The sequence below is a fragment of the Hyla sarda genome, unplaced genomic scaffold, assembly GCF_029499605.1.
Source record: "Hyla sarda isolate aHylSar1 unplaced genomic scaffold, aHylSar1.hap1 scaffold_157, whole genome shotgun sequence".
NCBI classification, from domain to species: Eukaryota; Metazoa; Chordata; class Amphibia; order Anura; family Hylidae; genus Hyla; species Hyla sarda.
The window spans coordinates 140,824-167,690 of record NW_026608206.1 but is presented as its reverse complement, the minus strand read 5'-3'; the positions used below and the strand labels follow the sequence as shown (position 1 = coordinate 167,690).

General features: G+C 45.1%; 9 non-coding genes and 2 pseudogenes across 9 annotated transcripts; all 11 read left to right on the top strand.

Moving 5' to 3' along the window:
- The first annotated feature begins 1,201 nt into the window (after nt 1-1,201).
- Nucleotides 1,202-1,392, top strand: LOC130310426 (U2 spliceosomal RNA). The gene has a single exon (XR_008858951.1). It is a non-coding gene; the product is annotated as a U2 spliceosomal RNA (small nuclear RNA).
- A 2,082-nt stretch (nt 1,393-3,474) lies between these two features.
- Nucleotides 3,475-3,665, top strand: LOC130310263 (U2 spliceosomal RNA). Its single transcript, XR_008858793.1, has one exon. It is a non-coding gene; the product is annotated as a U2 spliceosomal RNA (small nuclear RNA).
- A 2,085-nt stretch (nt 3,666-5,750) lies between these two features.
- Nucleotides 5,751-5,941, top strand: LOC130310262 (U2 spliceosomal RNA). The gene has a single exon (XR_008858792.1). It is a non-coding gene; the product is annotated as a U2 spliceosomal RNA (small nuclear RNA).
- Nucleotides 5,942-8,030: 2,089 nt separating this feature from the next.
- LOC130310261 (U2 spliceosomal RNA) lies at nt 8,031-8,221 on the top strand. Its single transcript, XR_008858791.1, has one exon. It is a non-coding gene; the product is annotated as a U2 spliceosomal RNA (small nuclear RNA).
- Nucleotides 8,222-10,304: 2,083 nt separating this feature from the next.
- On the top strand, nt 10,305-10,495 carry LOC130310489 (U2 spliceosomal RNA). Its single transcript, XR_008859001.1, has one exon. It is a non-coding gene; the product is annotated as a U2 spliceosomal RNA (small nuclear RNA).
- A 2,088-nt stretch (nt 10,496-12,583) lies between these two features.
- LOC130310488 (U2 spliceosomal RNA) lies at nt 12,584-12,774 on the top strand. The gene has a single exon (XR_008859000.1). It is a non-coding gene; the product is annotated as a U2 spliceosomal RNA (small nuclear RNA).
- Nucleotides 12,775-14,850: 2,076 nt separating this feature from the next.
- Nucleotides 14,851-14,983, top strand: LOC130310456 (U2 spliceosomal RNA; annotated as a pseudogene).
- Nucleotides 14,984-20,021: 5,038 nt separating this feature from the next.
- On the top strand, nt 20,022-20,209 carry LOC130310436 (U2 spliceosomal RNA). The gene has a single exon (XR_008858960.1). It is a non-coding gene; the product is annotated as a U2 spliceosomal RNA (small nuclear RNA).
- Nucleotides 20,210-22,298: 2,089 nt separating this feature from the next.
- LOC130310487 (U2 spliceosomal RNA) lies at nt 22,299-22,489 on the top strand. The gene has a single exon (XR_008858999.1). It is a non-coding gene; the product is annotated as a U2 spliceosomal RNA (small nuclear RNA).
- A 2,084-nt stretch (nt 22,490-24,573) lies between these two features.
- Nucleotides 24,574-24,733, top strand: LOC130310448 (U2 spliceosomal RNA; annotated as a pseudogene).
- A 690-nt stretch (nt 24,734-25,423) lies between these two features.
- Nucleotides 25,424-25,608, top strand: LOC130310443 (U2 spliceosomal RNA). Its single transcript, XR_008858964.1, has one exon. It is a non-coding gene; the product is annotated as a U2 spliceosomal RNA (small nuclear RNA).
- The last annotated feature ends 1,259 nt before the right edge of the window (nt 25,609-26,867 follow it).

Here is a 26,867-nt window from a genome sequence, read left to right as displayed (position 1 = left end):
ACATATTTGGCCTGCAACTTTCTGTGCGACAAATTCAGACAGGAAAAATCAGTATAAATCCTTAGAAAATTATCCCCCAGTGTCTCCATCTGCTGGCGGTATTGAATAAGCATTGCTGCACTGATGGGGTATGCATTAGACGAAAAAAAAGAAGAAAAAGAAGAATAATACGCCCAGAAAAGAGGCGAAAAGGAGAAAAACGTAAAAAAACGTGAAAAAAAAGTAAGAGGAAGAGAAGGGAAAAAAAGGTGGAAATGGGTTTAAAAGTGATTTCGGCGGAGAAATATATATATATATATATATATATATATATATATATATATATATATGCGCACACACACACATATATATAAACGTATTCTCCGTTGAGATATTGCAGCCGCTGCTGTGTCCAGGCCCAGGAGCCTTAGCACTGTGCTGTGATGTCACTCAATACCACTGACATCACTAGGTGTAAACAACATCTCTCCTTTGCTGTGTATGTGACTATGGAGCTGTTTGGTGATGTCGTCTATTATGGCCTTCATAGAAGCAACAGGAGATTGTTGCATCCATCTAGAACCCTCAGAACTACAGTGCTATGATGTCACTCACTTCCACAGGCCTTGCAGAGTGTAAACAACAACAACCCAGCTTTGTTGTGTATGTAACCATAGGGATTTGTGATGTCACCTAGAACCTTCACAGCAGCGACAGCTTTATGAGGAGCATCAGCACTGCTCTGCCTGAGCAGAACCATCACCGCCATAGGTTGTCAAATAACCCGGGTTTAACCCACACAGGTAAGTCCAATGGGGTGCAGGCATGTCCTCTATGCTTACAGCTTCCCGTGGGTGTTGGTTTGATACCGTTTGGGGACAGCCAAGGAGGCATCTGCAGGCAACAAAGGTAGGTGTGTGCTTGTGTGTGTGTTTCCTATGCAGATCCTAAGCCCAGTGTCACATGCAAGTAGGAGGAGTAAGAAGGGTTCCTGGCAAATCCGGGTTATGGATTGCATTTAAAAAGGCCCCGTGGGAGTGCAATGGGCCCCTGTCTTGCTGCTTAGCAATAATGGTATGGGTTTAGGTTCTGCTGTGTGTACTGGTGGTTGACTGCCCCCCAGCCCAGAGTGTGCATGGAAAATTGTCTGGCAGCCTCCCTGACAGCAAGCAGTGATAGTGCCCATGAAGGAAACCTTGTTGGGCCCGCCCCTTTCACGGTTATCGCTTCTCGGCCTTTTGGCTAAGATCAAGTGTAGTATCTGTTCTTATCAGTTTAATATCTGATACGTCCCCTATCTGGGGACCATATATTAAATGGATTTTTGAGAACGGGGGCCGATTTCGAAGCTTGCTTCCGTCGCCCTATGCATTGACCCGATATGGCAGAATCTTCGGGTACAGTGCACCACCCCCTTACAGGGTTAAAAAGAAAGATTCCTACTTTCATTGCTACCTGCTTGCTGGCTAGCCAGCTAGCCAGCCCTGTGGGCCTTGCTGCTGCTGCAGCCAAAAAACAAAAGGTGGTGCTGCTGCTGCTGCTGCTTCTGCTGCTTCTGCTTGTGTCTGGCCGCTGTTGGAGCGTCCAGGCACAGGACTTCTGCTGCTGCTGACTAAATGGCCTCCTTAATTGGATCATTTGAGTAGCCAGCACACCTGTGCAGGTAGGGCATGACATGATAGGCAGCTGCCTTGATAGCGGGTGGGTGCTGAATGTTCCTAATTGACAAAATAAGATTAATGCTTATGAAGAAATATAAAATCTCATCCCTTCCCCAATATCGCGCCACACCCCTACCCCTTAATTCCCTGGTTGAACTTGATGGACATATGTCTTTTTTCGACCGTACTAACTATGTAACTATGTAACATAACATGGGGGGGGGGGTCTCCTGGCTGTTCACACAGGTGTGTCATTGCTGTACATTGACCATGCATTGCTTCTGTGGTATTGCAAAGGCAAAGACAAATGCTTCCAGCCATCCATTGCACTAATGGATTGGTCATCAGCTGGCTGTCTATGTCCCGCATCAATATAGACCAAAGTACAGAGGGTTAGGCTATGCTATTGTGCACCTACCTGATGCATCAGAAGGTGCGAGGCCCTTGCTAAATTCTGTGCACAGACTTTGAGATCTATACTTTAGACTGTATCTAAACCTGCTCCAACATGGACTGACATTCTGGCCTACTTTCAGCCGATGCGACTTGTCTGTCGCTGAACAGTCGCTTTTTATGTATTCAGCACCTATGTATAATGTTGTAAAAATGCTCTAGAAGCTAAAGTCGCAGAAATGTCACACATATTTGGCCTGCAACTTTCTGTGCGACAAATTCAGACAGGAAAAATCAGTATAAATCCTTAGAAAATTATCCCCCAGTGTCTCCATCTGCTGGCGGTATTGAATAAGCATTGCTGCACTGATGGGGTATGCATTAGACGAAAAAAAAGAAGAAAAAGAAGAATAATACGCCCAGAAAAGAGGCGAAAAGGAGAAAAACGTAAAAAAACGTGAAAAAAAAGTAAGAGGAAGAGAAGGGAAAAAAAGGTGGAAATGGGTTTAAAAGTGATTTCGGCGGAGAAATATATATATATATATATATATATATATATATATATATACGCGCACACACACACATATATATAAACGTATTCTCCGTTGAGATATTGCAGCCGCTGCTGTGTCCAGGCCCAGGAGCCTTAGCACTGTGCTGTGATGTCACTCAATACCACTGACATCACTAGGTGTAAACAACATCTCTCCTTTGCTGTGTATGTGACTATGGAGCTGTTTGGTGATGTCGTCTATTATGGCCTTCATAGAAGCAACAGGAGATTGTTGCATCCATCTAGAACCCTCAGAACTACAGTGCTATGATGTCACTCACTTCCACAGGCCTTGCAGAGTGTAAACAACAACAACCCAGCTTTGTTGTGTATGTAACCATAGGGATTTGTGATGTCACCTAGAACCTTCACAGCAGCGACAGCTTTATGAGGAGCATCAGCACTGCTCTGCCTGAGCAGAACCATCACCGCCATAGGTTGTCAAATAACCCGGGTTTAACCCACACAGGTAAGTCCAATGGGGTGCAGGCATGTCCTCTATGCTTACAGCTTCCCGTGGGTGTTGGTTTGATACCGTTTGGGGACAGCCAAGGAGGCATCTGCAGGCAACAAAGGTAGGTGTGTGCTTGTGTGTGTGTTTCCTATGCAGATCCTAAGCCCAGTGTCACATGCAAGTAGGAGGAGTAAGAAGGGTTCCTGGCAAATCCGGGTTATGGATTGCATTTAAAAAGGCCCCGTGGGAGTGCAATGGGCCCCTGTCTTGCTGCTTAGCAATAATGGTATGGGTTTAGGTTCTGCTGTGTGTACTGGTGGTTGACTGCCCCCCAGCCCAGAGTGTGCATGGAAAATTGTCTGGCAGCCTCCCTGACAGCAAGCAGTGATAGTGCCCATGAAGGGGACCTTGTTGGGCCCGCCCCTTTCACGGTTATCGCTTCTCGGCCTTTTGGCTAAGATCAAGTGTAGTATCTGTTCTTATCAGTTTAATATCTGATACGTCCCCTATCTGGGGACCATATATTAAATGGATTTTTGAGAACGGGGGCCGATTTCGAAGCTTGCTTCCGTCGCCCTATGCATTGACCCGATATGGCAGTATCTTCGGGTACAGTGCACCACCCCCTTACAGGGTTAAAAAGAAAGATTCCTACTTTCATTGCTACCTGCTTGCTGGCTAGCCAGCTAGCCAGCCCTGTGGGCCTTGCTGCTGCTGCAGCCAAAAAACAAAAGGTGGTGCTGCTGCTGCTGCTTCTGCTGCTTCTGCTTGTGTCTGGCCGCTGTTGGAGCGTCCAGGCACAGGACTTCTGCTGCTGCTGACTAAATGGCCTCCTTAATTGGATCATTTGAGTAGCCAGCACACCTGTGCAGGTAGGGCATGACATGATAGGCAGCTGCCTTGATAGCGGGTGGGTGCTGAATGTTCCTAATTGACAAAATAAGATTAATGCTTATGAAGAAATATAAAATCTCATCCCTTCCCCAATATCGCGCCACACCCCTACCCCTTAATTCCCTGGTTGAACTTGATGGACATATGTCTTTTTTCGACCGTACTAACTATGTAACTATGTAACATAACATGGGGGGGGGGTCTCCTGGCTGTTCACACAGGTGTGTCATTGCTGTACATTGACCATGCATTGCTTCTGTGGTATTGCAAAGGCAAAGACAAATGCTTCCAGCCATCCATTGCACTAATGGATTGGTCATCAGCTGGCTGTCTATGTCCCGCATCAATATAGACCAAAGTACAGAGGGTTAGGCTATGCTATTGTGCACCTACCTGATGCATCAGAAGGTGCGAGGCCCTTGCTAAATTCTGTGCACAGACTTTGAGATCTATACTTTAGACTGTATCTAAACCTGCTCCAACATGGACTGACATTCTGGCCTACTTTCAGCCGATGCGACTTGTCTGTCGCTGAACAGTCGCTTTTTATGTATTCAGCACCTATGTATAATGTTGTAAAAATGCTCTAGAAGCTAAAGTCGCAGAAATGTCACACATATTTGGCCTGCAACTTTCTGTGCGACAAATTCAGACAGGAAAAATCAGTATAAATCCTTAGAAAATTATCCCCCAGTGTCTCCATCTGCTGGCGGTATTGAATAAGCATTGCTGCACTGATGGGGTATGCATTAGACGAAAAAAAAGAAGAAAAAGAAGAATAATACGCCCAGAAAAGAGGCGAAAAGGAGAAAAACGTAAAAAAAACGTGAAAAAAAAGTAAGAGGAAGAGAAGGGAAAAAAAGGTGGAAATGGGTTTAAAAGTGATTTCGGCGGAGAAATATATATATATATATATATATATATATATATATATATATATATACGCGCACACACACACATATATATAAACGTATTCTCCGTTGAGATATTGCAGCCGCTGCTGTGTCCAGGCCCAGGAGCCTTAGCACTGTGCTGTGATGTCACTCAATACCACTGACATCACTAGGTGTAAACAACATCTCTCCTTTGCTGTGTATGTGACTATGGAGCTGTTTGGTGATGTCGTCTATTATGGCCTTCATAGAAGCAACAGGAGATTGTTGCATCCATCTAGAACCCTCAGAACTACAGTGCTATGATGTCACTCACTTCCACAGGCCTTGCAGAGTGTAAACAACAACAACCCAGCTTTGTTGTGTATGTAACCATAGGGATTTGTGATGTCACCTAGAACCTTCACAGCAGCGACAGCTTTATGAGGAGCATCAGCACTGCTCTGCCTGAGCAGAACCATCACCGCCATAGGTTGTCAAATAACCCGGGTTTAACCCACACAGGTAAGTCCAATGGGGTGCAGGCATGTCCTCTATGCTTACAGCTTCCCGTGGGTGTTGGTTTGATACCGTTTGGGGACAGCCAAGGAGGCATCTGCAGGCAACAAAGGTAGGTGTGTGCTTGTGTGTGTGTTTCCTATGCAGATCCTAAGCCCAGTGTCACATGCAAGTAGGAGGAGTAAGAAGGGTTCCTGGCAAATCCGGGTTATGGATTGCATTTAAAAAGGCCCCGTGGGAGTGCAATGGGCCCCTGTCTTGCTGCTTAGCAATAATGGTATGGGTTTAGGTTCTGCTGTGTGTACTGGTGGTTGACTGCCCCCCAGCCCAGAGTGTGCATGGAAAATTGTCTGGCAGCCTCCCTGACAGCAAGCAGTGATAGTGCCCATGAAGGGGACCTTGTTGGGCCCGCCCCTTTCACGGTTATCGCTTCTCGGCCTTTTGGCTAAGATCAAGTGTAGTATCTGTTCTTATCAGTTTAATATCTGATACGTCCCCTATCTGGGGACCATATATTAAATGGATTTTTGAGAACGGGGGCCGATTTCGAAGCTTGCTTCCGTCGCCCTATGCATTGACCCGATATGGCAGTATCTTCGGGTACAGTGCACCACCCCCTTACAGGGTTAAAAAGAAAGATTCCTACTTTCATTGCTACCTGCTTGCTGGCTAGCCAGCTAGCCAGCCCTGTGGACCTTGCTGCTGCTGCAGCCAAAAAACAAAAGGTGGTGCTGCTGCTGCTGCTTCTGCTGCTTCTGCTTGTGTCTGGCCGCTGTTGGAGCGTCCAGGCACAGGACTTCTGCTGCTGCTGACTAAATGGCCTCCTTAATTGGATCATTTGAGTAGCCAGCACACCTGTGCAGGTAGGGCATGACATGATAGGCAGCTGCCTTGATAGCGGGTGGGTGCTGAATGTTCCTAATTGACAAAATAAGATTAATGCTTATGAAGAAATATAAAATCTGATCCCTTCCCCAATATCGCGCCACACCCCTACCCCTTAATTCCCTGGTTGAACTTGATGGACATATGTCTTTTTTCGACCGTACTAACTATGTAACTATGTAACATAACATGGGGGGGGGGGTCTCCTGGCTGTTCACACAGGTGTGTCATTGCTGTACATTGACCATGCATTGCTTCTGTGGTATTGCAAAGGCAAAGACAAATGCTTCCAGCCATCCATTGCACTAATGGATTGGTCATCAGCTGGCTGTCTATGTCCCGCATCAATATAGACCAAAGTACAGAGGGTTAGGCTATGCTATTGTGCACCTACCTGATGCATCAGAAGGTGCGAGGCCCTTGCTAAATTCTGTGCACAGACTTTGAGATCTATACTTTAGACTGTATCTAAACCTGCTCCAACATGGACTGACATTCTGGCCTACTTTCAGCCGATGCGACTTGTCTGTCGCTGAACAGTCGCTTTTTATGTATTCAGCACCTATGTATAATGTTGTAAAAATGCTCTAGAAGCTAAAGTCGCAGAAATGTCACACATATTTGGCCTGCAACTTTCTGTGCGACAAATTCAGACAGGAAAAATCAGTATAAATCCTTAGAAAATTATCCCCCAGTGTCTCCATCTGCTGGCGGTATTGAATAAGCATTGCTGCACTGATGGGGTATGCATTAGACGAAAAAAAAGAAGAAAAAGAAGAATAATACGCCCAGAAAAGAGGCGAAAAGGAGAAAAACGTAAAAAAACGTGAAAAAAAAGTAAGAGGAAGAGAAGGGAAAAAAAGGTGGAAATGGGTTTAAAAGTGATTTCGGCGGAGAAATATATATATTTATATATATATATATATATATATATATATATATATATACGCGCACACACACACATATATATAAACGTATTCTCCGTTGAGATATTGCAGCCGCTGCTGTGTCCAGGCCCAGGAGCCTTAGCACTGTGCTGTGATGTCACTCAATACCACTGACATCACTAGGTGTAAACAACATCTCTCCTTTGCTGTGTATGTGACTATGGAGCTGTTTGGGGATGTCGTCTATTATGGCCTTCATAGAAGCAACAGGAGATTGTTGCATCCATCTAGAACCCTCAGAACTACAGTGCTATGATGTCACTCACTTCCACAGGCCTTGCAGAGTGTAAACAACAACAACCCAGCTTTGTTGTGTATGTAACCATAGGGATTTGTGATGTCACCTAGAACCTTCACAGCAGCGACAGCTTTATGAGGAGCATCAGCACTGCTCTGCCTGAGCAGAACCATCACCGCCATAGGTTGTCAAATAACCCGGGTTTAACCCACACAGGTAAGTCCAATGGGGTGCAGGCATGTCCTCTATGCTTACAGCTTCCCGTGGGTGTTGGTTTGATACCGTTTGGGGACAGCCAAGGAGGCATCTGCAGGCAACAAAGGTAGGTGTGTGCTTGTGTGTGTGTTTCCTATGCAGATCCTAAGCCCAGTGTCACATGCAAGTAGGAGGAGTAAGAAGGGTTCCTGGCAAATCCGGGTTATGGATTGCATTTAAAAAGGCCCCGTGGGAGTGCAATGGGCCCCTGTCTTGCTGCTTAGCAATAATGGTATGGGTTTAGGTTCTGCTGTGTGTACTGGTGGTTGACTGCCCCCCAGCCCAGAGTGTGCATGGAAAATTGTCTGGCAGCCTCCCTGACAGCAAGCAGTGATAGTGCCCATGAAGGGGACCTTGTTGGGCCCGCCCCTTTCACGGTTATCGCTTCTCGGCCTTTTGGCTAAGATCAAGTGTAGTATCTGTTCTTATCAGTTTAATATCTGATACGTCCCCTATCTGGGGACCATATATTAAATGGATTTTTGAGAACGGGGGCCGATTTCGAAGCTTGCTTCCGTCGCCCTATGCATTGACCCGATATGGCAGTATCTTCGGGTACAGTGCACCACCCCCTTACAGGGTTAAAAAGAAAGATTCCTACTTTCATTGCTACCTGCTTGCTGGCTAGCCAGCTAGCCAGCCCTGTGGGCCTTGCTGCTGCTGCAGCCAAAAAACAAAAGGTGGTGCTGCTGCTGCTGCTTCTGCTGCTTCTGCTTGTTGTCTGGCCGCTGTTGGAGCGTCCAGGCACAGGACTTCTGCTGCTGCTGACTAAATGGCCTCCTTAATTGGATCATTTGAGTAGCCAGCACACCTGTGCAGGTAGGGCATGACATGATAGGCAGCTGCCTTGATAGCGGGTGGGTGCTGAATGTTCCTAATTGACAAAATAAGATTAATGCTTATGAAGAAATATAAAATCTCATCCCTTCCCCAATATCGCGCCACACCCCTACCCCTTAATTCCCTGGTTGAACTTGATGGACATATGTCTTTTTTCGACCGTACTAACTATGTAACTATGTAACATAACATGGGGGGGGGGTCTCCTGGCTGTTCACACAGGTGTGTCATTGCTGTACATTGACCATGCATTGCTTCTGTGGTATTGCAAAGGCAAAGACAAATGCTTCCAGCCATCCATTGCACTAATGGATTGGTCATCAGCTGGCTGTCTATGTCCCGCATCAATATAGACCAAAGTACAGAGGGTTAGGCTATGCTATTGTGCACCTACCTGATGCATCAGAAGGTGCGAGGCCCTTGCTAAATTCTGTGCACAGACTTTGAGATCTATACTTTAGACTGTATCTAAACCTGCTCCAACATGGACTGACATTCTGGCCTACTTTCAGCCGATGCGACTTGTCTGTCGCTGAACAGTCGCTTTTTATGTATTCAGCACCTATGTATAATGTTGTAAAAATGCTCTAGAAGCTAAAGTCGCAGAAATGTCACACATATTTGGCCTGCAACTTTCTGTGCGACAAATTCAGACAGGAAAAATCAGTATAAATCCTTAGAAAATTATCCCCCAGTGTCTCCATCTGCTGGCGGTATTGAATAAGCATTGCTGCACTGATGGGGTATGCATTAGACGAAAAAAAAGAAGAAAAAGAAGAATAATACGCCCAGAAAAGAGGCGAAAAGGAGAAAAACGTAAAAAAACGTGAAAAAAAAGTAAGAGGAAGAGAAGGGAAAAAAAGGTGGAAATGGGTTTAAAAGTGATTTCGGCGGAGATATATATATATATATATATATATATATATATATATATATATATACGCGCACACACACACATATATATAAACGTATTCTCCGTTGAGATATTGCAGCCGCTGCTGTGTCCAGGCCCAGGAGCCTTAGCACTGTGCTGTGATGTCACTCAATACCACTGACATCACTAGGTGTAAACAACATCTCTCCTTTGCTGTGTATGTGACTATGGAGCTGTTTGGTGATGTCGTCTATTATGGCCTTCATAGAAGCAACAGGAGATTGTTGCATCCATCTAGAACCCTCAGAACTACAGTGCTATGATGTCACTCACTTCCACAGGCCTTGCAGAGTGTAAACAACAACAACCCAGCTTTGTTGTGTATGTAACCATAGGGATTTGTGATGTCACCTAGAACCTTCACAGCAGCGACAGCTTTATGAGGAGCATCAGCACTGCTCTGCCTGAGCAGAACCATCACCGCCATAGGTTGTCAAATAACCCGGGTTTAACCCACACAGGTAAGTCCAATGGGGTGCAGGCATGTCCTCTATGCTTACAGCTTCCCGTGGGTGTTGGTTTGATACCGTTTGGGGACAGCCAAGGAGGCATCTGCAGGCAACAAAGGTAGGTGTGTGCTTGTGTGTGTGTTTCCTATGCAGATCCTAAGCCCAGTGTCACATGCAAGTAGGAGGAGTAAGAAGGGTTCCTGGCAAATCCGGGTTATGGATTGCATTTAAAAAGGCCCCGTGGGAGTGCAATGGGCCCCTGTCTTGCTGCTTAGCAATAATGGTATGGGTTTAGGTTCTGCTGTGTGTACTGGTGGTTGACTGCCCCCCAGCCCAGAGTGTGCATGGAAAATTGTCTGGCAGCCTCCCTGACAGCAAGCAGTGATAGTGCCCATGAAGGGGACCTTGTTGGGCCCGCCCCTTTCACGGTTATCGCTTCTCGGCCTTTTGGCTAAGATCAAGTGTAGTATCTGTTCTTATCAGTTTAATATCTGATACGTCCCCTATCTGGGGACCATATATTAAATGGATTTTTGAGAACGGGGGCCGATTTCGAAGCTTGCTTCCGTCGCCCTATGCATTGACCCGATATGGCAGTATCTTCGGGTACAGTGCACCACCCCCTTACAGGGTTAAAAAGAAAGATTCCTACTTTCATTGCTACCTGCTTGCTGGCTAGCCAGCTAGCCAGCCCTGTGGGCCTTGCTGCTGCTGCAGCCAAAAAACAAAAGGTGGTGCTGCTGCTGCTGCTTCTGCTGCTTCTGCTTGTGTCTGGCCGCTGTTGGAGCGTCCAGGCACAGGACTTCTGCTGCTGCTGACTAAATGGCCTCCTTAATTGGATCATTTGAGTAGCCAGCACACCTGTGCAGGTAGGGCATGACATGATAGGCAGCTGCCTTGATAGCGGGTGGGTGCTGAATGTTCCTAATTGACAAAATAAGATTAATGCTTATGAAGAAATATAAAATCTCATCCCTTCCCCAATATCGCGCCACACCCCTACCCCTTAATTCCCTGGTTGAACTTGATGGACATATTTTTTTCGACCGTACTAACTATGTAACTATGTAACATAACATGGGGGGGGGGTCTCCTGGCTGTTCACACAGGTGTGTCATTGCTGTACATTGACCATGCATTGCTTCTGTGGTATTGCAAAGGCAAAGACAAATGCTTCCAGCCATCCATTGCACTAATGGATTGGTCATCAGCTGGCTGTCTATGTCCCGCATCAATATAGACCAAAGTACAGAGGGTTAGGCTATGCTATTGTGCACCTACCTGATGCATCAGAAGGTGCGAGGCCCTTGCTAAATTCTGTGCACAGACTTTGAGATCTATACTTTAGACTGTATCTAAACCTGCTCCAACATGGACTGACATTCTGGCCTACTTTCAGCCGATGCGACTTGTCTGTCGCTGAACAGTCGCTTTTTATGTATTCAGCACCTATGTATAATGTTGTAAAAATGCTCTAGAAGCTAAAGTCGCAGAAATGTCACACATATTTGGCCTGCAACTTTCTGTGCGACAAATTCAGACAGGAAAAATCAGTATAAATCCTTAGAAAATTATCCCCCAGTGTCTCCATCTGCTGGCGGTATTGAATAAGCATTGCTGCACTGATGGGGTATGCATTAGACGAAAAAAAAGAAGAAAAAGAAGAATAATACGCCCAGAAAAGAGGCGAAAAGGAGAAAAACGTAAAAAAACTTGAAAAAAAAGTAAGAGGAAGAGAAGGGAAAAAAAGGTGGAAATGGGTTTAAAAGTGATTTCGGCGGAGAATATATATATATATATATATATATATATATATATATATATATATATATATATACGCGCACACACACACATATATATAAACGTATTCTCCGTTGAGATATTGCAGCCGCTGCTGTGTCCAGGCCCAGGAGCCTTAGCACTGTGCTGTGATGTCACTCAATACCACTGACATCACTAGGTGTAAACAACATCTCTCCTTTGCTGTGTATGTGACTATGGAGCTGTTTGGTGATGTCGTCTATTATGGCCTTCATAGAAGCAACAGGAGATTGTTGCATCCATCTAGAACCCTCAGAACTACAGTGCTATGATGTCACTCACTTCCACAGGCCTTGCAGAGTGTAAACAACAACAACCCAGCTTTGTTGTGTATGTAACCATAGGGATTTGTGATGTCACCTAGAACCTTCACAGCAGCGAAAGCTTTATGAGGAGCATCAGCACTGCTCTGCCTGAGCAGAACCATCACCGCCATAGGTTGTCAAATAACCCGGGTTTAACCCACACAGGTAAGTCCAATGGGGTGCAGGCATGTCCTCTATGCTTACAGCTTCCCGTGGGTGTTGGTTTGATACCGTTTGGGGACAGCCAAGGAGGCATCTGCAGGCAACAAAGGTAGGTGTGTGCTTGTGTGTGTGTTTCCTATGCAGATCCTAAGCCCAGTGTCACATGCAAGTAGGAGGAGTAAGAAGGGTTCCTGGCAAATCCGGGTTATGGATTGCATTTAAAAAGGCCCCGTGGGAGTGCAATGGGCCCCTGTCTTGCTGCTTAGCAATAATGGTATGGGTTTAGGTTCTGCTGTGTGTACTGGTGGTTGACTGCCCCCCAGCCCAGAGTGTGCATGGAAAATTGTCTGGCAGCCTCCCTGACAGCAAGCAGTGATAGTGCCCATGAAGGGGACCTTGTTGGGCCCGCCCCTTTCACGGTTATCGCTTCTCGGCCTTTTGGCTAAGATCAAGTGTAGTATCTGTTCTTATCAGTTTAATATCTGATACGTCCCCTATCTGGGGACCATATATTAAATGGATTTTTGAGAACGGGGGCCGATTTCGAAGCTTGCTTCCGTCGCCCTATGCATTGACCCGATATGGCAGTATCTTCGGGTACAGTGCACCACCCCCTTACAGGGTTAAAAAGAAAGATTCCTACTTTCATTGCTACCTGCTTGCTGGCTAGCCAGCTAGCCAGCCCTGTGGGCCTTGCTGCTGCTGCAGCCAAAAAACAAAAGGTGGTGCTGCTGCTGCTGCTTCTGCTGCTTCTGCTTGTGTCTGGCCGCTGTTGGAGCGTCCAGGCACAGGACTTCTGCTGCTGCTGACTAAATGGCCTCCTTAATTGGATCATTTGAGTAGCCAGCACACCTGTGCAGGTAGGGCATGACATGATAGGCAGCTGCCTTGATAGCGGGTGGGTGCTGAATGTTCCTAATTGACAAAATAAGATTAATGCTTATGAAGAAATATAAAATCTCATCCCTTCCCCAATATCGCGCCACACCCCTACCCCTTAATTCCCTGGTTGAACTTGATGGACATATGTCTTTTTTCGACCGTACTAACTATGTAACTATGTAACATAACATGGGGGGGGGGTCTCCTGGCTGTTCACACAGGTGTGTCATTGCTGTACATTGACCATGCATTGCTTCTGTGGTATTGCAAAGGCAAAGACAAATGCTTCCAGCCATCCATTGCACTAATGGATTGGTCATCAGCTGGCTGTCTATGTCCCGCATCAATATAGACCAAAGTACAGAGGGTTAGGCTATGCTATTGTGCACCTACCTGATGCATCAGAAGGTGCGAGGCCCTTGCTAAATTCTGTGCACAGACTTTGAGATCTATACTTTAGACTGTATCTAAACCTGCTCCAACATGGACTGACATTCTGGCCTACTTTCAGCCGATGCGACTTGTCTGTCGCTGAACAGTCGCTTTTTATGTATTCAGCACCTATGTATAATGTTGTAAAAATGCTCTAGAAGCTAAAGTCGCAGAAATGTCACACATATTTGGCCTGCAACTTTCTGTGCGACAAATTCAGACAGGAAAAATCAGTATAAATCCTTAGAAAATTATCCCCCAGTGTCTCCATCTGCTGGCGGTATTGAATAAGCATTGCTGCACTGATGGGGTATGCATTAGACGAAAAAAAAGAAGAAAAAGAAGAATAATACGCCCAGAAAAGAGGCGAAAAGGAGAAAAACGTAAAAAAACGTGAAAAAAAAGTAAGAGGAAGAGAAGGGAAAAAAAGGTGGAAATGGGTTTAAAAGTGATTTCGGCGGAGAAATATATATATATATATATATATATATATATATATATACGCGCACACACACACATATATATAAACGTATTCTCCGTTGAGATATTGCAGCCGCTGCTGTGTCCAGGCCCAGGAGCCTTAGCACTGTGCTGTGATGTCACTCAATACCACTGACATCACTAGGTGTAAACAACATCTCTCCTTTGCTGTGTATGTGACTATGGAGCTGTTTGGTGATGTCGTCTATTATGGCCTTCATAGAAGCAACAGGAGATTGTTGCATCCATCTAGAACCCTCAGAACTACAGTGCTATGATGTCACTCACTTCCACAGGCCTTGCAGAGTGTAAACAACAACAACCCAGCTTTGTTGTGTATGTAACCATAGGGATTTGTGATGTCACCTAGAACCTTCACAGCAGCGACAGCTTTATGAGGAGCATCAGCACTGCTCTGCCTGAGCAGAACCATCACCGCCATAGGTTGTCAAATAACCCGGGTTTAACCCACACAGGTAAGTCCAATGGGGTGCAGGCATGTCCTCTATGCTTACAGCTTCCCGTGGGTGTTGGTTTGATACCGTTTGGGGACAGCCAAGGAGGCATCTGCAGGCAACAAAGGTAGGTGTGTGCTTGTGTGTGTGTTTCCTATGCAGATCCTAAGCCCAGTGTCACATGCAAGTAGGAGGAGTAAGAAGGGTTCCTGGCAAATCCGGGTTATGGATTGCATTTAAAAAGGCCCCGTGGGAGTGCAATGGGCCCCTGTCTTGCTGCTTAGCAATAATGGTATGGGTTTAGGTTCTGCTGTGTGTACTGGTGGTTGACTGCCCCCCAGCCCAGAGTGTGCATGGAAAATTGTCTGGCAGCCTCCCTGACAGCAAGCAGTGATAGTGCCCATGAAGGGGACCTTGTTGGGCCCGCCCCTTTCACGGTTATCGCTTCTCGGCCTTTTGGCTAAGATCAAGTGTAGTAATACAGGAGATCTGGTCAGAAGGTACTCGGGTACCCCTCTCCTCGGCCTTGTGGGATCGCCCAGGTTTATTGCCTGGGCTTCACCCACTTGTTGCTATTGGGGAGAGGGCCTAGTCCCAGGGTAACGAGTAGCGATCGCCTCTCAAGACCTTCGGGTGGAGAGAGGTTAGAACCATGGATGATGATCCGGATCCAGGTTCTGTGCCGGCATACGCAAGGATCAAAAACACCGTGAGAGTCATTCTCACGGATGATACCAAAAGGGCGGACGATTTGAAATTCGTAGTAGAGGACGTGCTCGGAGGAGTTTTCGGAATACAGAAGGGCGAGATATTGGCAATCCAGGACTACCCGAAGCGTAAAATTTTTGATGTGACGTTCACACAAAATGGCATCCACAGAGATTTTGTTACCAGAGCTGCTGCGAGTAAAGACAAAAAGCTTCAGGGTGTCCGGATTATTGAGCACGTTCTAGACGATATTAAGCTGGTGGTAGTAAAGATGTATTCCCCTTTCGCCAACCTACACGATGTTGAGTTGTTTTTACAAGTCTATTTTAGTAAGGTTGAGTGCAGAGGAAAAATCATGAACAGCTGTGGCATCTGGACATCTAAGTGGAGATTTCAGGTTACATGCAAAAAAGATGACAGATTGCCAGGGGGAATACAACTACCACCAGCTCGTTTTAAAATAAATAATATGTGTGGCGACCTCTTTTATGCGGGGATGCCAAGCTACTGCAGGAAGTGTCACAGATATGGACACACAAAAGAAAACTGTGAAAGTACATGCAAAAAATGTGGTAGCACACAGCACGAGACAGAGAAATGCACAAGAGGAGGGAGGTGCAATTTCTGTCAACAATTCGGTCACCTTTTCTCCTCTTGTCCCCACAGACATAGGACGGAGCAGCAGTGGCAACCCTGGAGGCAGCAAGGACAGCAACCGGGACACCAGCCGAGGCAAGCAGAGCCAGTGATTACCCCCCCACAAGAGGTAAGCGGTGAGATGGAGAAGGAGAAAGACCCCCCTCAGGCAAAAGGAGGGGACCCTAAAGAGCAGAGGATGGCCAAAAAACGTGCAAGTGGTGGAAAAACTGGCCCCCAGGAGCATGCTGGGTTAAGAGAGGAGCAGACGGCGGCCGAATCCGCTCCTCAGCAACCTCTGGCTCAGGGTCCCCCTGAGAGCGATGATCCGGGTGGAGAGGTGAAGGTTAAAAGGCGGAGGGGCTCCAGAAGACTCTATTCGGAGGCGGTCCAGGGGGAGCCGATGGAAGTACCTGCGGATGCAGGGAACCCAAGTGACGTTCCTCCACAGGTCCCCATAGGGGATACCCCCCCTCCTCCCTGCCAGGAGGAGGTTTCAGGGGTGACCGTCTCTGAGGTACCAGAGACGGAACTAAGTGAACACCCGACCCCTATGGAGGGGCAAGAGGTGGAAGAACCCAATGAGTCTGGAGCCCTGATTGCCAGGATGCCCGAGAACAACTATGCCTCAATCATGATGGAGGAGGGGGGTCGGCTGAGTGATGGTGCCTCCTCTCCTGCTTCCTCTATGCGTACAGTTGAGTCAGATTTTGGGGGGTATGAGGCTTCGGAGGGGGAATCAGAGGTGTAAGACGTTTTCTTGTACATTCCCATGGCTGAGTTGTCCGGTCTGTCCTTGAACGTGAGAAGTGTGAGCGCCAGAGTAAGAAGGGTTGCCCTATTTAATTACTTGTCGGTTTTTGCTGCTTCCGTCCTTTTCCTGCAGGAATGTGGCATCCCGCACAGATTAAATTATAAAGAATATGAAGATGATTGGGTGCACGGTCCATCAGTCTGGTCTGGATCAAATGAGTCCAGATCAGCAGGGGTCGCCATACTTTTTAAAGGGAACGTTTTAATTGAGAGTTTTAACGAAATTTTACCAGGCAGAATTTTATTGGTCAACGCTTTTATTAATGGTATTAAATGGCAGTTTTTAAATTTTTATGGTTCTCCTGATAAGAATGAAAGAATAAAAATGTTGGAGATTTTACCCCTTTTTATTAACAATTCTAGTCCTCTTGTTTTATCAGGTGATTTTAATTGTATTTTAAGGGGAGAACGCCGTTTTTCGAACGCAGTGAGTAGGAACTATGACAAGACGTCTTTTATGTTAAAAAACTTGATTTTAGATTTTAATCTCACTGATGTTTTTAAAAAATGTAATTTTAACGTACCAGAGGAAGACGGTGTTACCTGGAGCAATGCAAGCTGTAGCTCCAGGATAGATTTTATTTTTTGTTCTTATCAAGTACTGCCTTTTAACTGTGATCTTTTTACCAATGTTTTTTCTGACCATAAATTATTGTATTTTAAAGTTAAAAGTGATTTTAAAAGGAGAACTGGTAGGAATGCCTGGAAGTTAAACGTGTCCCTTTTAGAAGATCCGCAGGTTTTATCAGATTTTATCACCTTTTACAAGGAATGCAGACGAGTAAAAGACCCCAACACTCCCACCAGTATCTGGTGGGAAAAAATGAAACTAAAAATAAAAGAATTTTTTATCCGTGTTGGGGTTAGGAAAGCTAAAGAAAAACGTGAATTTTATAATATCCTAAATACTCGTCTGCAAACCCTGTACAAATTCAGAGCACATGGGATGGAGGTGGAGAAGGAGGTACATGATCTTAAAAAAGAAATAACTAAGTGCCTGGAGCAGAAAGGAAAAGAAATTATCTTTAGGTCTCGAATACAGCATCTTGAGGAAAACGAGACCTGCTCCAGGTATTTTTTTAAGAAAATACATGAAAATAGAAGGTTAATAGAAAACATTGAAGGAGTGAATGATGTACAGGGTATTTTAAAAAAGGTGCAAGAGTTTTATGCGGATCTTTTTAATATAAAACACATTGATGAATGTTTTATGAATGACTCGTTAAAGGAGATCACCAATTTTTTAGATCCTGTCTCACAGTCTTTTTTATTGCAGAATATTTCAGAGCAGGAGATTTTAGAGACCGTCAAGAGTTTTAAAACAGGTAAAGTGCCTGGGCCGGATGGTATACCCATTGAATTTTATGTTACTTTTTATGGTATTTTAAAAGAAGATTTGTTCTCCCTTTTTACGGAAGTCTTTAAGTCTAAAATCCTCCCAGGCTCATGGAAGAAGGGTGATGTCTCCCTGCTATTCAAAAAGGGAGACCGGTCGGAACTCAAAAACTGGAGACCAATCACCCTTCTGAACTGCGACTATAAAATAATGGCGAAACTGTGTGCTAACCGCTTAAAGAACGTAATCCATAAAATAATTCATACAAACCAAGTCTGTGGGGTGCCTGGGAGGAGTTTATGGGAGAACCTAAACCTTTTAAAGGATGTAATTAGCGACACCAAATTAAGAAAAGGAAAGCTGGCGGTTTTATCCATAGATTTTGAAAAAGCTTTCGACAGGGTGTCACATTTTTATCTTTTTAAGGTTTTAGAGAAAATGGGTATACCTGATGGCTTTTTATTGTCTCTTAGAGCTTTTTATGATAACTGTACTAGTAAAATTTTAGTAAATGGTTTTAAGACACAGGGCGTGATTTTAAATTCCGGAGTGAAGCAGGGGTGTCCCTTGTCCCCACTACTCTTCATTTGCGCAATAGAGCCTCTTTTATGTACAATACGAAAGGATAAGCAGATCCATGGAGTCCCCCTGCCAGGAGGAGGGGGACTAGAGGCGAAGGTAGTGGGGTACATGGACGATGTTGCGGTGTTTTGCAGGGACACCCCATCGCTTCAGAAGACGCTAAAACAGATTCAATATTTTAATTGTGCCTCCGGTTTTAAAGTCAATTTTAACAAAAGTAACATTTTAAACATAGGCGGAATGCCTTTGTATGATGTGCCCGTCCCTGTGTCTGAGTCGGTGCAGATTTTAGGTGTCTCCTTTGACGAGTCTAATAATGGTTTTAATAGCTGGGACTTGGTGGCTCAAAAAATAAATAAGAAAATATGTATGTGGAACATGCGAGAACTTACAATGGAAGGGAAGGTTTTAATTACAAAAATGGTGCTTTTACCTATTTTATTGTATTTAAGTCTGGTTTTCCCACCCCCCGAAATGGTTCTAAAGAAAATAACAAAAGCTTGTTTTACTTTCTTTTGGAGTTCTAAGAGCGAAAAATTAAAGAGAGAAATTGTGATAAAACCGAACTCCAGGGGCGGTAAGGATTTTCCAGATTTTAAAGCTTTCCTTTTAATAAAGTTTTTTAGCATGTGTTTTACTACTATTTTTAAAGATAGCTACTGGTCTTATTTTGTTCGTTTTAATACTGGTTATTTTATGCGGAGGAACGGCTGGTTTTCTACAGTTTTAAGTTGCCCTTATTCTTTGAATTTACCCCCTCAATACATGATTTTAGGAAAAATTTTAAACTTATATAATTTTAAAGGTAAAAGTGTTCAGGATCTGTGCAATAGCAAAAAACTACTAAAGGAAATAAAAGAAACCAGTACCGTGACTCCCATCAAAAATTTTAACGAACAGAAGTGTATACAGATTTGGAAGATGTTGAGTATTAATTATCTTTTTAATTCACAGAAGGACCTGGCCTGGAGCTGCGCACACGAGTGTCTTCCATGCCGGGCATTCCAGCACCGAAGAGGATTATCCAACTCTGCAACCTGCCCGAGGGAGGGATGCCGACAAGAGGAGACCGTGCACCATCTAATATGGACTTGTTTTTACTCGCAGAAAATATGGACAAAGATACTCCCTCTGGTAAAAAGGATAACTGGACTAAAAGACTTAAATATTGCAGTGGTTTTTTATGGTTGCCTGGAATGCCCAACACGGACTCAAGAGACTATTGCATGGAAGATCATAAACTGTGTGAAGGCAGCTCTGTGGAAGGCCAGGAATATTTTATTGTTCAAGCATGAGGTTTTATCTGTGAAGGACATTTTATCTATCTGTTTTTATGAAATGTACCAGTACTATCTTTTAGACAAGAAGAGATTTCCGCTTTTATCTAGAAAATGGTTTTTAAAAGAATGGAATTCTATCTTGTAAAGCCATCAAGTGCCCATTTTATGTTTTAATATGTTGTAAATATGTTATTTATATGTAACTGTATTTATTGACATATTTGCACAATTTTGTTAACATTATTTAATTTTTAATAAAGTTGCCCCCGTAAGGGTAGTCAAGTTAAAAAATCTGTTCTTATCAGTTTAATATCTGATACGTCCCCTATCTGGGGACCATATATAAAATGGATTTTTGAGAACGGGGGCCGATTTCGAAGCTTGCTTCCGTCGCCCTATGCATTGACCCGATATGGCAGTATCTTCGGGTACAGTGCACCACCCCCTTACAGGGTTAAAAAGAAAGATTCCTACTTTCATTGCTACCTGCTTGCTGGCTAGCCAGCTAGCCAGCCCTGTGGGCCTTGCTGCTGCTGCAGCCAAAAAACAAAAGGTGGTGCTGCTGCTGCTGCTTCTGCTGCTTCTGCTTGTGTCTGGCCGCTGTTGGAGCGTCCAGGCACAGGACTTCTGCTGCTGCTGACTAAATGGCCTCCTTAATTGGATCATTTGAGTAGCCAGCACACCTGTGCAGGTAGGGCATGACATGATAGGCAGCTGCCTTGATAGCGGGTGGGTGCTGAATGTTCCTAATTGACAAAATAAGATTAATGCTTATGAAGAAATATAAAATCTCATCCCTTCCCCAATATCGCGCCACACCCCTACCCCTTAATTCCCTGGTTGAACTTGATGGACATATGTCTTTTTTCGACCGTACTAACTATGTAACTATGTAACATAACATGGGGGGGGGGGGGTCTCCTGGCTGTTCACACAGGTGTGTCATTGCTGTACATTGACCATGCATTGCTTCTGTGGTATTGCAAAGGCAAAGACAAATGCTTCCAGCCATCCATTGCACTAATGGATTGGTCATCAGCTGGCTGTCTATGTCCCGCATCAATATAGACCAAAGTACAGAGGGTTAGGCTATGCTATTGTGCACCTACCTGATGCATCAGAAGGTGCGAGGCCCTTGCTAAATTCTGTGCACAGACTTTGAGATCTATACTTTAGACTGTATCTAAACCTGCTCCAACATGGACTGACATTCTGGCCTACTTTCAGCCGATGCGACTTGTCTGTCGCTGAACAGTCGCTTTTTATGTATTCAGCACCTATGTATAATGTTGTAAAAATGCTCTAGAAGCTAAAGTCGCAGAAATGTCACACATATTTGGCCTGCAACTTTCTGTGCGACAAATTCAGACAGGAAAAATCAGTATAAATCCTTAGAAAATTATCCCCCAGTGTCTCCATCTGCTGGCGGTATTGAATAAGCATTGCTGCACTGATGGGGTATGCATTAGACGAAAAAAAAGAAGAAAAAGAAGAATAATACGCCCAGAAAAGAGGCGAAAAGGAGAAAAACGTAAAAAAACGTGAAAAAAAAGTAAGAGGAAGAGAAGGGAAAAAAAGGTGGAAATGGGTTTAAAAGTGATTTCGGCGGAGAAATATATATATATATATATATATATATATATATATATATATATATATACGCGCACACACACACATATATATAAACGTATTCTCCGTTGAGATATTGCAGCCGCTGCTGTGTCCAGGCCCAGGAGCCTTAGCACTGTGCTGTGATGTCACTCAATACCACTGACATCACTAGGTGTAAACAACATCTCTCCTTTGCTGTGTATGTGACTATGGAGCTGTTTGGTGATGTCGTCTATTATGGCCTTCATAGAAGCAACAGGAGATTGTTGCATCCATCTAGAACCCTCAGAACTACAGTGCTATGATGTCACTCACTTCCACAGGCCTTGCAGAGTGTAAACAACAACAACCCAGCTTTGTTGTGTATGTAACCATAGGGATTTGTGATGTCACCTAGAACCTTCACAGCAGCGACAGCTTTATGAGGAGCATCAGCACTGCTCTGCCTGAGCAGAACCATCACCGCCATAGGTTGTCAAATAACCCGGGTTTAACCCACACAGGTAAGTCCAATGGGGTGCAGGCATGTCCTCTATGCTTACAGCTTCCCGTGGGTGTTGGTTTGATACCGTTTGGGGACAGCCAAGGAGGCATCTGCAGGCAACAAAGGTAGGTGTGTGCTTGTGTGTGTGTTTCCTATGCAGATCCTAAGCCCAGTGTCACATGCAAGTAGGAGGAGTAAGAAGGGTTCCTGGCAAATCCGGGTTATGGATTGCATTTAAAAAGGCCCCGTGGGAGTGCAATGGGCCCCTGTCTTGCTGCTTAGCAATAATGGTATGGGTTTAGGTTCTGCTGTGTGTACTGGTGGTTGACTGCCCCCCAGCCCAGAGTGTGCATGGAAAATTGTCTGGCAGCCTCCCTGACAGCAAGCAGTGATAGTGCCCATGAAGGGGACCTTGTTGGGCCCGCCCCTTTCACGGTTATCGCTTCTCGGCCTTTTGGCTAAGATCAAGTGTAGTATCTGTTCTTATCAGTTTAATATCTGATACGTCCCCTATCTGGGGACCATATATTAAATGGATTTTTGAGAACGGGGGCCGATTTCGAAGCTTGCTTCCGTCGCCCTATGCATTGACCCGATATGGCAGTATCTTCGGGTACAGTGCACCACCCCCTTACAGGGTTAAAAAGAAAGATTCCTACTTTCATTGCTACCTGCTTGCTGGCTAGCCAGCTAGCCAGCCCTGTGGGCCTTGCTGCTGCTGCAGCCAAAAAACAAAAGGTGGTGCTGCTGCTGCTGCTTCTGCTGCTTCTGCTTGTGTCTGGCCGCTGTTGGAGCGTCCAGGCACAGGACTTCTGCTGCTGCTGACTAAATGGCCTCCTTAATTGGATCATTTGAGTAGCCAGCACACCTGTGCAGGTAGGGCATGACATGATAGGCAGCTGCCTTGATAGCGGGTGGGTGCTGAATGTTCCTAATTGACAAAATAAGATTAATGCTTATGAAGAAATATAAAATCTCATCCCTTCTCCAATATCGCGCCACACCCCTACCCCTTAATTCCCTGGTTGAACTTGATGGACATATGTCTTTTTTCGACCGTACTAACTATGTAACTATGTAACATAACATGGGGGGGGGGTCTCCTGGCTGTTCACACAGGTGTGTCATTGCTGTACATTGACCATGCATTGCTTCTGTGGTATTGCAAAGGCAAAGACAAATGCTTCCAGCCATCCATTGCACTAATGGATTGGTCATCAGCTGGCTGTCTATGTCCCGCATCAATATAGACCAAAGTACAGAGGGTTAGGCTATGCTATTGTGCACCTACCTGATGCATCAGAAGGTGCGAGGCCCTTGCTAAATTCTGTGCACAGACTTTGAGATCTATACTTTAGACTGTATCTAAACCTGCTCCAACATGGACTGACATTCTGGCCTACTTTCAGCCGATGCGACTTGTCTGTCGCTGAACAGTCGCTTTTTATGTATTCAGCACCTATGTATAATGTTGTAAAAATGCTCTAGAAGCTAAAGTCGCAGAAATGTCACACATATTTGGCCTGCAACTTTCTGTGCGACAAATTCAGACAGGAAAAATCAGTATAAATCCTTAGAAAATTATCCCCCAGTGTCTCCATCTGCTGGCGGTATTGAATAAGCATTGCTGCACTGATGGGGTATGCATTAGACGAAAAAAAAGAAGAAAAAGAAGAATAATACGCCCAGAAAAGAGGCGAAAAGGAGAAAAACGTAAAAAAACGTGAAAAAAAAGTAAGAGGAAGAGAAGGGAAAAAAAGGTGGAAATGGGTTTAAAAGTGATTTCGGCGGAGAAATATATATATATATATATATATATATATATATATATATATATATACGCGCACACACACACATATATATAAACGTATTCTCCGTTGAGATATTGCAGCCGCTGCTGTGTCCAGGCCCAGGAGCCTTAGCACTGTGCTGTGATGTCACTCAATACCACTGACATCACTAGGTGTAAACAACATCTCTCCTTTGCTGTGTATGTGACTATGGAGCTGTTTGGTGATGTCGTCTATTATGGCCTTCATAGAAGCAACAGGAGATTGTTGCATCCATCTAGAACCCTCAGAACTACAGTGCTATGATGTCACTCACTTCCACAGGCCTTGCAGAGTGTAAACAACAACAACCCAGCTTTGTTGTGTATGTAACCATAGGGATTTGTGATGTCACCTAGAACCTTCACAGCAGCGACAGCTTTATGAGGAGCATCAGCACTGCTCTGCCTGAGCAGAACCATCACCGCCATAGGTTGTCAAATAACCCGGGTTTAACCCACACAGGTAAGTCCAATGGGGTGCAGGCATGTCCTCTATGCTTACAGCTTCCCGTGGGTGTTGGTTTGATACCGTTTGGGGACAGCCAAGGAGGCATCTGCAGGCAACAAAGGTAGGTGTGTGCTTGTGTGTGTGTTTCCTATGCAGATCCTAAGCCCAGTGTCACATGCAAGTAGGAGGAGTAAGAAGGGTTCCTGGCAAATCCGGGTTATGGATTGCATTTAAAAAGGCCCCGTGGGAGTGCAATGGGCCCCTGTCTTGCTGCTTAGCAATAATGGTATGGGTTTAGGTTCTGCTGTGTGTACTGGTGGTTGACTGCCCCCCAGCCCAGAGTGTGCATGGAAAATTGTCTGGCAGCCTCCCTGACAGCAAGCAGTGATAGTGCCCATGAAGGGGACCTTGTTGGGCCCGCCCCTTTCACGGTTATCGCTTCTCGGCCTTTTGGCTAAGATCAAGTGTAGTATCTGTTCTTATCAGTTTTCATGCTGGTGGGGATGGGTGCTGCATGGAGGATGCAGGTGTACCAGGGCTTTCCGGGGCTGGTTCTGAGGAATCAGCTCGACGGCTGCCCCGATGTGACCTGTTCCCTCCGGGTCTCGCCATGAGGCTGAGAGGGTCTAGAGCCGAGGTACTTTTGTGCCTCGGGGAGTGGTGACCCCGAGGTGCCGAAACTCACTGGGAGGATAGACTCACTGAGTTGAAGCACGGGCACCATAATCTCTTCACCTTGTGGCACTCACCTCTTGATTCCCGGCCTTCTGGCTAGGATCAGAGAAATTTTTATAGATCCGGCCGGATGTCCGGGCAGTATATCTGCACACATTCACTTATTTATTTATTTTTCGTCACTGTGTCACTTTTTGCGTGTTGTGTGTTCACAGGATTTGTCAGGATGCGGTAGCCCTTCTGGGTGTCCCTCCTGGCGGTCTAGGGGAGGTGTGTGTGGCCATTAGGTTCCGCACCTCCCTGCAAACACCCCGGGTACTCCTGCTTGGCAGGGTACCTACCGTAATCGGCTCTGCGGGCAGATACCTTGGCTAACGCCAAGGGGGATGCCGGGAGCATTTGTGGTCCCCTAGTAGCTTCGGCGAAAAGGGACATCGAACCTGGAACCTCGCAGGTACCTTTTGGTCCGGAGGCGAAGGGTAAGGTTTGTTGGGGGGCCTCTCTCCTATCGGAGAAGGGCTTGCGATAGACCGCATCCTTTGTGCACGTTTTTTTAGTGTAACACGTTTGCACTTTTTCTTGCACTTTGGGTGAATCGAAAGCACGTTCCTCGGCTTTAGATAAAAAAAAAAAAAAAAAAATCTGTTCTTATCAGTTTAATATCTGATACGTCCCCTATCTGGGGACCATATATTAAATGGATTTTTGAGAACGGGGGCCGATTTCGAAGCTTGCTTCCGTCGCCCTATGCATTGACCCGATATGGCAGTATCTTCGGGTACAGTGCACCACCCCCTTACAGGGTTAAAAAGAAAGATTCCTACTTTCATTGCTACCTGCTTGCTGGCTAGCCAGCTAGCCAGCCCTGTGGGCCTTGCTGCTGCTGCAGCCAAAAAACAAAAGGTGGTGCTGCTGCTGCTGCTTCTGCTGCTTCTGCTTGTGTCTGGCCGCTGTTGGAGCGTCCAGGCACAGGACTTCTGCTGCTGCTGACTAAATGGCCTCCTTAATTGGATCATTTGAGTAGCCAGCACACCTGTGCAGGTAGGGCATGACATGATAGGCAGCTGCCTTGATAGCGGGTGGGTGCTGAATGTTCCTAATTGACAAAATAAGATTAATGCTTATGAAGAAATATAAAATCTCATCCCTTCCCCAATATCGCGCCACACCCCTACCCCTTAATTCCCTGGTTGAACTTGATGGACATATGTCTTTTTTCGACCGTACTAACTATGTAACTATGTAACATAACATGGGGGGGGGGTCTCCTGGCTGTTCACACAGGTGTGTCATTGCTGTACATTGACCATGCATTGCTTCTGTGGTATTGCAAAGGCAAAGACAAATGCTTCCAGCCATCCATTGCACTAATGGATTGGTCATCAGCTGGCTGTCTATGTCCCGCATCAATATAGACCAAAGTACAGAGGGTTAGGCTATGCTATTGTGCACCTACCTGATGCATCAGAAGGTGCGAGGCCCTTGCTAAATTCTGTGCACAGACTTTGAGATCTATACTTTAGACTGTATCTAAACCTGCTCCAACATGGACTGACATTCTGGCCTACTTTCAGCCGATGCGACTTGTCTGTCGCTGAACAGTCGCTTTTTATGTATTCAGCACCTATGTATAATGTTGTAAAAATGCTCTAGAAGCTAAAGTCGCAGAAATGTCACACATATTTGGCCTGCAACTTTCTGTGCGACAAATTCAGACAGGAAAAATCAGTATAAATCCTTAGAAAATTATCCCCCAGTGTCTCCATCTGCTGGCGGTATTGAATAAGCATTGCTGCACTGATGGGGTATGCATTAGACGAAAAAAAAGAAGAAAAAGAAGAATAATACGCCCAGAAAAGAGGCGAAAAGGAGAAAAACGTAAAAAAACGTGAAAAAAAAGTAAGAGGAAGAGAAGGGAAAAAAAGGTGGAAATGGGTTTAAAAGTGATTTCGGCGGAGAAATATATATATATATATATATATATATATATATATATATATATATATATACGCGCACACACACACATATATATAAACGTATTCTCCGTTGAGAT